The 12,467-nt window shown below is 33.5% G+C and overlaps 3 non-coding genes across 3 annotated transcripts; 1 reads left to right on the forward strand and 2 right to left on the reverse strand.

Annotated features, from left to right (window-relative positions):
* Positions 1–1,552: 1,552 nt before the first annotated feature.
* TRNAF-GAA (transfer RNA phenylalanine (anticodon GAA)) lies at positions 1,553–1,625 on the reverse strand. Its single transcript has one exon. It is a non-coding gene; the product is annotated as a tRNA-Phe (tRNA).
* A 1,835-nt stretch (positions 1,626–3,460) lies between these two features.
* On the forward strand, positions 3,461–3,533 carry TRNAT-UGU (transfer RNA threonine (anticodon UGU)). Its single transcript has one exon. It is a non-coding gene; the product is annotated as a tRNA-Thr (tRNA).
* Positions 3,534–4,638: 1,105 nt separating this feature from the next.
* On the reverse strand, positions 4,639–4,726 carry TRNAS-GGA (transfer RNA serine (anticodon GGA)). Its single transcript has one exon. It is a non-coding gene; the product is annotated as a tRNA-Ser (tRNA).
* Between the last annotated feature and the right edge of the window lie 7,741 nt (positions 4,727–12,467).

Consider the following 12,467-nt stretch of genomic DNA (forward strand, 5'->3'; position numbering starts at 1 on the left):
TATGAAGATCCAATGAGTTTTCAACGAGAGAATAGATGTTTTACTACCAACCATAAGTTTCATGTTGGATACAGTACTTATACTGACAATTATGGTCAAGAATTTTTCTATCAACCGCCATCTACTTCAGAGATATCGTCTGACACATTTTTTTAAAGTACAATAATAAAAAGCAATTCCTTTTTTAAAAATTTCATCGTATTTTAAAAATTTCATCGTAATAGAAAATACTAATACCAAACTCATAAAAAAAATTTAGGAGAAGCAAAAAATGCAAGGTCGTTTGTCTTCTTGGCTAGTCAAACATGGACTAATTCATAGATCCTTGGGTTTCGATTACCTAGGAATAGAGACTTTACAAATAAAGCCCGAGGATTGGCATTCCATTGCTGTCATTTTATATGTATATGGTTACAATTATCTACGTTCTCAATGTGCCTATGATGTAGCACCCGGAGGACTCTTAGCTAGTGTATATCATTTTACAAGAATAGAGTATGGTATAAATCAACCCGAAGAGGTATGCATAAAAATATTTGTATCAAGAAAAAATCCCAGAATTCCTTCGATTTTTTGGGTTTGGAAAAGTGCGGATTTTCAAGAAAAGGAATCTTATGATATGTTGGGAATCTCTTATGATAGTCATCCGCGTCTAAGACGTATTTTAATGCCCGAAAATTGGATAGGATGGCCTTTGCGTAAAGATTATATTGCTCCAAATTTTTATGAAATACAAGATGCTCACTAAATGATAAAAATAATAAACTAATCCAAACTTCTGCAACCCCAGTCAAAGAATATAAGTACATTCTGTTATAGATCAGACAAAATAATTGATTGACATTAAATCAGGCAGAGTAATGGAAGTTGCATTCAGATATTATTATGTGAGAAATCACAAAATTCAGAAATAATAGAATGAATAATTATAGGGTTTAAAATAGGATGGATAGGAGTTTCTTAAGATTCTAAAACAAAAACAATACTGAGTTCTTATCAGCCAAGCCAATAAAAGAAATAGGATGAACTGCAAAAATTCTTTATCTTTATAATAAACTAATTCTTTATCTTTATAATAAACTATATAACGTGCACATCACCATCAATTATACGGCCACGAAAAAAAAAACACAAAGAAAAGGGCTCGATTCTATTTTGGTAATCCTTCTCAGATGAATTCTTAATATTCTCACTCCACCCCAGAACTTCGACTTTTAGGTCTTTTAACCAACTAATTAAACCACTCGAATATTATGGAAATAGAAACCTTTTTTTGTATCGCAGAAAAAAAAGGAAAAAAATAGATAAAGAATTCATTATCTATATATCTATATCTATATATATATAGATACTATAGATAAGCGAATATACCTAATAAAAAATTGCATCTATTCTTTAATCATCTAGGAAAAGTATATCTACAGATACCTAAATAGATCAAAGAAATATGTTATGTATCAGAATCTAGAAGAACACAAATTTGTATGAGTATCTATCCCCCATATTCATTAAAATGAATATGGGGGATAGATACTCATACAAATGAATCTTGTGTCAGGAACCAGATTTGAACTGGTGACACGAGGATTTTCAGTCCTCTGCTCTACCAACTGAGCTATCCCGACCATTCTTGAAGCTTAATACTTTGATTTTAAAAGATTTTTAAAATCTATGTTAATGAATCTATATCAACTAAGTAAAAAAAAAGTTTGTAAGTGAGTTTCCGCAGTAATAATTATTTTTTATTGTTAATCGTTAATTACGCATATGAAAATTCCTTGCTAAAAAATAAGATATTAATTTATACATTTCTGATTAAAAAAAATTCTATGTGTTTCACATATATATTTATATCTATTCCAAAACTCGTCCCTTGTCATTATGATAGATAAGAAAATTATGATAGATAGGAAATTGATGAAAAAAAAATTCCAATTTCGTTGGGAAATAATAAATCGAATAAAACACATAAATAAGGACTTCAAGATAGAGAGGATATAGGAAAAAAATTAGAAAATGAAAAAGTATTTTTGGGGATAGAGGGACTTGAACCCTCATGATTTCTTAAGTCGACGGATTTTCCTCTTACTTTCAATTTCATTGTTGTCGGTATTGACATGTAGAATAGGACTCTATCTTTATTCTCATCTGATTTATCAGTTCTTCAAGGGTTTTAGCCGATTATGATGAAGTGAATAATTTCATCAATAAATATTCCATCTTTTCTTCAACTTCGAATTGATTTGATTCACATTTTTCATTTGTGAATATTTTTATCACAAATAGATCTTCAATAATAAAATAAAAAGTAACAAATTGAAAGAGTATTTCAGTATATATATATGTTTCTAAATGTTTATCTTTGATCCATTCCTGTAATTTTGGTGAAAGGATTCTTTTACTAATGCAATAAAAAAAGTCGTCAATTTCGTTTGTTAGAACAGCTTCCATAGAGTCTCTGCACCTATCCCTTTTTTATTATCACTTTCTGAATTTTTATTTGTTTTCAGAAAACAGGATTTGGCTCAGGATTGCCCATTGTGAATTCCAGGGTTTCTCTGAATTTGAAAATTATTACTTGGTAAGTTTCCATACCAAAACTCAATCCAATTAAGTCCGTAGCGTCTACCAATTTCGCCATATCCCCATCTTTTTTTTTATTTGAATCTGATTATAATAGAATGCTTTTTTTTTCATTTCTATTATGAGAATTATGCGGGAACTTTTGAATTCATTAAATACATATTATTTTATTAAATATTAAAAACCCCTTTCTCCAATTTTATAGATTTTATTTCATCTATATTGGATACCTTTATTTGTTTGAATCAGAACTAATTCTAATATCTATATATTAACAATTCAATATACACAGATATAGACCACATATCTACTTATCTTCTATGTACCTACTTATCTTCTTTTTTCATACAATTTAGAATACTCGAATGGTCGATTCTTTTTTTTTTTTTGTTTTTGCTTAAAAAAAAAAAGAAAATAAACAATCCATTTATTCATATACAATTTATATAACTAAAACGAATCTAGTGGCTAAAAAAAACCATTCTTTTAATTGAATATAATATAGAATTAGACATTTACTTAGAAATATGGAATTCCTTAATAAATATTTACTAAAATTTATATTTATTCAAATTTACTTTAAGTACTAATAAATAATCTTTTTGAAAGAAATCAATTTAATAATATATATCTAGAATAGTAGATCGAAATAAATTATATTAAATAAATTATATTAATATAATATTAATTATTATCTTGCACTTTATGTTATCAGATAAAATAAATAATAGAAATAATAAAAATTGGGTTTGATTTTCTATATTTTCTTTCTCTATTTTTGATGTTTGTATTAATTTGAATTTTGTTATAAATAACTAAAAATTGATAACTAAGATCCCATTCAATTCTTCTGCATATGTATATTTCGTTTACATTAGCCGGTTTAGCTCAGAGGTTAGAGCATCGCATTTGTAATGCGATGGTCATCGGTTCGAATCCGATAACCGGCTTTTCTCTATTTGTTTTTTACATAATTGATAATATCTTTTTTAGAAATAAAAAATTGGGAGAGTTCGATCTCTGCGGAAGAAATCAAGAAATTAACCTACTTTTTTGTATTCTTTTATATACAATAAATTCGGATATTGATAAAATTCATCTAATTCTTCTTTGTACTATAAAACTTTAGTAGATTTCGCTTCATTTAGAATTCTATAATATTTTTCATTTCGTTTAGTTTTCATTTCGATTTATAAGATTTTTCATTTTAAAAAAGGAGTTTTTATGTCACGTTACAGAGGACCTCGTTTCAAAAAAATACGTCGTCTAGGATATTTACCAGGACTTACTAGTAAAAGGCCAACAGTCAAAAACGAATTTCGAAATCAATTGCGCTTCAGTAAAAAATCTCAATATCGTATTCGTTTAGAAGAAAAACAAAAATTGCGTTTTCATTATGGTCTTACAGAACGACAATTGCTTAAATACGTTCGTATCTCCGGAAAAGCTAAAGGATCAACTGGTCAGGTTTTATTACAACTACTTGAAATGCGCTTGGATAACATACTTTTTCGATTGGGTATGGCTGCGACTATTCCTCAAGCCCGCCAATTTATAAACCATAGACATGTTTTAGTTAATGGTCGTATAGTGGATATACCAAGTTATCGTTGTAAACCTCAAGATATTATTACAGCAAAGGATGAACAAAAATCTAAAACTCTTATTCAAAATTATTTTGATTCAGCCCCCCATGAGAAATTGCCAAATCATTTGACTGTTCACCCTTTCCAATATAAAGGTTTAATTAATCAAATAATAGATAATAAATGGGTTGGTTTGAAAATAAATGAATTACTGGTTGTAGAATATTATTCTCGTCAAACTTAAACTTAACTAAAATAACAAGAGTTTTTTTTACAAGGATTTTCTGCTATTCATATATCATAGACATGGATATGCGAAAATTTTTATTCCTTGCCCACCCGTTATCCACTATTTTTTGTATTACCGAAAAATGAGGAATATAAAGTTGTCCATATCAACAAACAAATTTGAAATATGAAATAATGGTATGCATTGGGATGAGTAATATTGATGAATTTGGTAAAGATTCGGAAAGAGAGGGATTCGAACCCCCGGTAAACAAAAAGCCTACATAGCAGTTCCAATGCTACGCCTTGAACCACTCGGCCATCTCTCCTATATAATGATGCCCAGAAACCGGTTGAATGTTGAATAGTGAATCAATCCTATTTTTCATAAATGCATAAAACCTATTCAAACTATAAAAATACAAAGTAAAATTAAAAAAAAACCTCCTACAAGGTCTTAGGATAAACAAATTTGATTGATGAGTTCATTTTTACGTTATTTCGCACTGTATTATAATTATACAATTCCTTTATTTGTGGGATTGATTTCTCACACCATGATTAATTAAATTATAGAATGGATTTCTACCTATGCCTAGATCTCGGATAAATGAAAATTTTATAGATAAGACCTTTTCAATTGTAGCCAATATCTTATTACGAATAATTCCGACAACTTCAGGAGAAAAAAGGGCATTCACTTATTACAGAGATGGTGTGATTTGATTCCATTTTTTTTGACCGATTTCGGTCAAAAAAAAATGGAATGGAAAAACCCCACGCGTGTTGAAGGTGAAATTTGTAAATAAAAGGATTAATTCCTTCTGTCGTGTATCCTCGATTAATGAAGCCTTATATGCTTGAATTTTAGGTTTCTAGTATTAAGCGAAAGGTTATACCTATACTTATGGGGTTAGGTCAACCCCAAATTACTAGTACTGATAGGCAACATTGGGAAAGAAGCACTACGCTTGGGAATCAAGGACACGAAAACTTTGTATCTATCTATATCCATGGCTTATCGAGATTGGGACTAACAGGAATGGTTGGGACAATAAATATCCATCTCGTTCATATTTTGGATACCCATAGAACCATCGAAGATTATTGAGGTGACTAATTCCAGGAAATTAAGCAGCGTAGAGGACAAAGAAATTGTTGAAGTTCTTATTTTTTTTTATCAAGTACCTACATACTTAATGTTAAGAAATAATTTTTGACAGGAAGGTTGGCTAGAGATTTATTGTAAAAACACTAGCTCTGTTCAGTTGAGAATGAGAATACTGGAATATTTTTTGATTTGATGGATTTTTCTCATTACACACATAAGGGGGGAGCCGTATGAGATGAAAATCTCACGTACAGTTCTGGAGCGGAGATTCTTTGAACCGAATGACGACCGTAACGGATGTCAGCTCAATCTGAAGGAAATTATGCAGAAGCTTTTACAGAATTATTATGAGGCTATGCGACTGGAAATTGATCCCTATGATCGAAGTTATATACTTTATAACATAGGCCTTATTCACACAAGTAACGGAGAACATACTAAAGCTTTGGAATATTATTTTCGGGCGCTCGAACGAAACCCATTTTTACCCCAAGCTTTTAATAATATGGCCGTGATCTGTCATTACGTGCGACTATCTCCACTATAGAAAGAAAAAAGAAAAGAACAAGCAAATCCACAAATTTTAATATAAGAAATATAGAAATATAAATAATTATAAATAAGAAAGGCTTTCTACATATATATATCGTTCAAAACAACGATTTTTATCAGCTGTAGCAAAGAAACTTCATAGAAGTAAAAATATGAAGAAATCGATATGTCTAGATACCCTCTTTTTCTATGGATAAAAGATCTAATTGATAAAGGAAGCATCGTAAGGATCAATTAACACGGTTTTCAATCGATATAATAAAAACTGCTTCCTTATCTCATGATAAATAAAGAAGTCAGGAATCCACTTATGTAATAAAAAGGATCCCCTGGTATTTTGAGCAGCGGTGTAGTATCAAATCCCAAAGATAGAAAGTATTTTCTCTTTACTTATAAGAACTTATAAGATAAGAAAGAAAAAACTTTTACCAAGATTCTATAGAAATGAATCTATCATATATTTTTGTATATGATATATAAAATCGAGATAGTTACCTTTCAGAAAATTAGAATTAGGGCGTTAATGCCAATGCTTGATTCCCTTTTCTGAAGGTAGGAGAAAAGATAAAACTAAAAAAAAAAGATGAAATTCTTTGAAATTCTTTATTTATTAGTAAAAATGAAAGTTTGAAACTCATATTAATAATTTCTTTTTTTCTTTTAGTTAACTTCAAGATAATAGAACAAAAAAAGAATTGACTACTGAGCCGTATGAGTCAGGAAATTCTCAAGTACGGTTCTAAGGAAAGGAATTGACTCACCTATTTCGACCGAGGAGAACAGGCCATTCGGCAGGGAGACTCAGAAGTTGCGGAGTCTTGGTTTAATCAAGCCGCTGAATATTGGAAACAAGCTATAGCTCTCACCCCCGGTAATTATATTGCAGCACAGAATTGGTTGAAGATCACAGGGCGTTTTGAATAAGAACACTCTGTTTCTTTTTTTTCTTATATATTTATCTATCTATATAAAGATATAGATAGATAAATATATATTGTTATAAATTCTTGTTTCTTGTCCCTATCAAATTCAAAAATCATTTCTATAGGAACGACCAATCACATAATTTAAATATATCCCTTCTAATTTTGTTCGATTTTGTCTAGTATTTCATAGAAATAAACGAGATGTGGATACAGTAGATAATTTTCTCCTTTTTTCTGTTATTTAAACTAATATTCAATCAAATTAAGAAAAGAGACCTTCAAAAAAAGAAATAAAATATAGGTATATTGCCTAATAATGAATGCTAATGCCTGCTCAATTTGAAATAGAGTACATACTTATACTTTATCTAAAAAAAAAAATAAAATCTAAGGAATAGAATTAGAATAAAATCTGAATACATTTGATTAGGCTGCACGAAAAATTATTGAACTTCCATTCAGAGTTCCCAAAAAGGTCTTAGAAGATTAAAATAGGTCCGTTGAGCGCCTCACTCTTATGTCATAATAGATTCGAACACTTGCCCCGAATTGACTTCGAGATCATAATTGTTCTAGTGAAAAACTAAAGAAATGAAATTTACTAAGATATCCAATACATGAGAGATAGGAGAGAACAAAACTCAATAGAAACATCTCTAATAAGTTCACTAATTCTGTTTTATGTTGGCAGGTCTCTTTGTATGTGTTGTCTGGAAAGAGGAGGACTCAATGATTATTCGTTCACCGGAACCAGAAGTTAAAATTTTGGTAGATAGGGATCCTATAAAAACTTCTTTTGAGGAATGGGCAAAACCTGGTCATTTCTCAAGAACAATAGCTAAGGGACCAGATACTACTACTTGGATCTGGAACCTACATGCTGACGCTCATGATTTTGATAGCCATACTAATGATTTAGAGGAGATTTCCCGAAAAGTTTTTAGTGCGCATTTTGGCCAACTCTCTATCATCTTTCTTTGGCTGAGTGGCATGTATTTTCATGGTGCTCGTTTTTCCAATTATGAGGCATGGTTAAGTGATCCTACTCACATTAGGCCTAGTGCTCAGGTGGTTTGGCCAATAGTGGGTCAAGAAATATTGAATGGTGATGTAGGGGGGGGGTTCCGAGGAATACAAATAACCTCTGGTTTTTTTCAGATTTGGAGAGCATCTGGAATAACTAATGAATTACAACTCTATTGTACTGCAATTGGTGCATTGGTCTTTGCAGCCTTAATGCTTTTTGCTGGTTGGTTTCATTATCACAAAGCTGCTCCAAAATTGGCTTGGTTCCAAGATGTAGAATCTATGTTGAATCACCATTTGACAGGGCTCCTAGGGTTGGGGTCTCTTTCTTGGGCAGGACATCAAATACATGTATCTTTACCGATTAACCAATTTCTAAATGCTGCAGTAGATCCCAAAGAGATACCACTTCCTCATGAATTTATCCTAAATCGGGATCTTTTGGCTCAACTTTATCCGAGTTTTTCCGAGGGAGCAACCCCATTTTTTACCTTGAATTGGTCAAAATACGGAGAATTTCTTACTTTTCGTGGAGGATTAGATCCAGTAACTGGAGGTTTATGGCTGACCGATATTATACACCATCATTTAGCTATTGCAATTCTTTTCTTGATAGCGGGTCACATGTATAGGACCAACTGGGGTATTGGTCACAATATAAAAGACATTTTAGAGGCACATAAAGGTCCATTTACAGGCCAGGGTCATAAAGGTATATATGAGATTCTAACAACGTCATGGCATGCTCAATTATCTATTAATCTAGCTATGTTAGGCTCTGTTGACCATTGTTGTAGCTCACCATATGTATTCTATGCCTCCTTATCCATACCTAGCTACTGACTATGGTACACAACTGTCATTGTTTACACATCACATGTGGATTGGTGGATTTCTCATAGTCGGTGCTGCTGCGCATGCAGCGATTTTTATGGTAAGAGATTATGATCCGACTATTCGATACAACGATCTATTAGATCGTGTCCTTAGACATCGTGATTCAATCATATCACATCTTAACTGGGTATGTATCTTTTTAGGTTTTCACAGTTTTGGTTTGTATATTCATAATGATACCATGAGCGCATTAGGGCGCCCTCAAGATATGTTTTCAGATACTGCTATACAATTACAGCCGATCTTTGCTCAATGGATACAAAATACCCACGCTTTAGCACCTGGCACAACAGCCCCAGGTGCAGCAACAAGTACCAGTTTGACTTGGGGAGGTGAAAATTTAGTAGCAGTGGGCGGTAAAGTTGCTTTGTTACCTATTCCTTTAGGAACTGCGGATTTTTTGGTCCATCATATTCATGCATTTACAATTCATGTAACAGTATTGATACTCTTAAAGGGTGTTCTATTTGCTCGTAGTTCACGATTGATACCGGATAAAGCAAATCTAGGTTTTCGTTTCCCTTGTGATGGACCTGGAAGAGGGGGGACATGCCAAGTATCCGCTTGGGATCATGTCTTCTTAGGACTATTTTGGATGTACAATTCAATTTCCGTAGTTATATTCCATTTCAGTTGGAAAATGCAGTCAGATGTTTGGGGTAGTATAAGTGATCAAGGGATAGTAACTCATATCACAGGAGGAAATTTTGCGCAGAGTTCCATTACCATTAATGGGTGGCTTCGTGATTTCTTATGGGCGCAGGCATCCCAGGTAATTCAGTCTTATGGTTCTTCATTATCTGCATATGGTCTTTTTTTCTTGGGTGCACATTTTGTATGGGCTTTTAGTTTAATGTTTCTATTCAGCGGGCGTGGTTATTGGCAAGAACTTATTGAATCCATTGTTTGGGCTCATAATAAATTAAAAGTTGCTCCTGCTACTCAGCCCAGAGCCTTGAGCATTGTACAAGGACGTGCTGTAGGAGTAACACATTACCTTCTAGGTGGAATTGCCACAACATGGGCATTCTTCTTAGCAAGAATTATTGCAGTAGGATAATAGCTAGGAGGATTTGAAAATCATTATGGCATTAAGATTTCCAAGCTTTAGTCAAGGCTTAGCTCAAGACCCCACTACTCGTCGTATTTGGTTTGGTATTGCTACCGCACATGACTTCGAAAGTCATGATGATATTACTGAGGAACGTCTTTATCAGAATATTTTTGCTTCTCATTTCGGGCAATTAGCAATCATTTTTCTGTGGACTTCCGGGAATCTCTTTCATGTAGCTTGGCAAGGTAATTTTGAGACATGGGTACAGGATCCTTTACATGTAAGACCTATTGCTCATGCAATTTGGGATCCTCATTTTGGTCAACCAGCTGTAGAAGCTTTTACTCGAGGGGGTGCTCTAGGTCCTGTTAATATAGCCTATTCTGGTGTTTATCAGTGGTGGTATACAATCGGTTTACGTACTAATGGGGATCTTTATACTGGAGCTATTTTTCTATTAATACTTTCTATTATATCTTTAATAGCAGGTTGGTTACACCTACAACCAAAATGGAAACCGAGTGTTTCGTGGTTTAAAAATGCCGAATCCCGCCTCAATCATCATTTGTCAGGACTATTCGGAGTAAGTTCCTTGGCTTGGACAGGGCATTTAGTTCATGTTGCTATTCCGGGGTCCAGGGGGGAATCCGTTCGATGGAACAATTTATTAGATATCTTGCCGCACCCCGAGGGATTAGGTCCATTTTTTACAGGTCAGTGGAATCTTTATGCTCAAAACCCAGATTCCAATAATCATATATTTGGTACCCCTCAAGGAGCAGGAACTGCTATTCTAACACTTCTCGGAGGATTTCATCCGCAAACTCAAAGTTTATGGTTAACTGATATTGCACACCATCATTTGGCTATTGCGTTTATTTTTCTAGTTGCTGGCCATATGTATAGAACTAATTTCGGGATTGGTCACAGTATTAAAGATCTTTTAGAAGCACATACTCCTCCGGGGGGTAGATTGGGGCGTGGGCATAAGGGTCTTTATGATACAATCAATAATTCAATTCATTTTCAATTAGGTCTTGCTCTAGCCTCTTTAGGGGTTATTACTTCCTTGGTAGCACAACACATGTACTCTTTACCTGCTTATGCGTTTATAGCGCAAGACTTTACTACTCAAGCTGCCTTATATACTCATCATCAATATATAGCAGGCTTCATTATGACAGGGGCTTTTGCTCATGGAGCTATCTTTTTTATTAGAGATTATAATCCAGAGCAGAATCAAGATAATGTCTTGGCAAGAATGTTAGACCATAAAGAAGCTATCATATCCCACTTAAGTTGGGCTAGCCTCTTTCTGGGGTTCCATACTCTGGGACTTTATGTCCATAACGATGTCATGCTTGCTTTTGGTACTCCGGAGAAACAAATTTTGATTGAACCTATATTTGCCCAATGGATACAATCTGCTCATGGTAAAACTTCCTATGGGTTCGATATACTTTTATCTTCAACGAACAGTCCGGCGTTCAATGCGGGACGAAGCATATGGTTGCCTGGTTGGTTAAACGCTGTAAATGAGAATAGTAATTCTCTATTCTTAACAATAGGGCCTGGAGACTTCTTGGTTCATCATGCTATTGCTCTTGGTTTACATACAACTACTTTGATTTTAGTAAAAGGTGCTTTGGATGCGCGTGGTTCTAAGTTAATGCCTGATAAAAAAGATTTTGGTTATAGTTTTCCTTGTGATGGCCCGGGACGAGGCGGAACTTGTGATATTTCCGCTTGGGACGCATTTTATTTGGCAGTTTTCTGGATGTTAAATACCATTGGATGGGTTACTTTTTATTGGCATTGGAAACACATTACACTATGGCAGGGTAATATTTCACAGTTTAATGAATCTTCTACCTATTTGATGGGATGGTTAAGAGATTATCTATGGTTGAACTCTTCACAACTTATCAATGGATATAACCCTTTTGGTATGAATAGTTTATCAGTCTGGGCATGGATGTTCTTGTTTGGACATCTTGTTTGGGCTACTGGATTTATGTTCTTAATTTCTTGGCGCGGATATTGGCAGGAATTGATTGAAACTTTGGCATGGGCTCATGAACGTACACCTTTGGCTAATTTGATTCGATGGAGAGATAAACCAGTGGCTCTTTCCATTGTGCAAGCAAGATTGGTTGGACTAGCCCACTTTTCCGTAGGTTATATATTTACTTATGCAGCCTTCTTAATTGCCTCTACATCGGGCAAATTCGGTTAATTGAATTCTTTATTATATATATCTGGCAAGAATCTCATTTCCTTCTATAGGGAAGAGAAGCCACTTATACATCTAGGATCCGACTTCTATCATTGATGCTAATAGCAAATTAACCATTATGGCAAGGAAAAGTGTTATTCAGAGGGAAAAGAAGAGACAAAAATTGGAACAGAAATATCATTTGATTCGCCGATCCTCAAAAAAAGAAATAAGCAAAGTTCCGTCGTTAAGTGAGAAATGGGAAATTCATGGAAAATTAGAATCACTA

This window comes from Vigna unguiculata, unplaced genomic scaffold, assembly GCF_037176805.1.
Source record: "Vigna unguiculata cultivar grain cowpea cultivar isolate G323 ecotype 2 unplaced genomic scaffold, ASM3717680v1 ptg000307l, whole genome shotgun sequence".
In the NCBI taxonomy this organism is placed as follows: domain Eukaryota; kingdom Viridiplantae; phylum Streptophyta; class Magnoliopsida; order Fabales; family Fabaceae; genus Vigna; species Vigna unguiculata.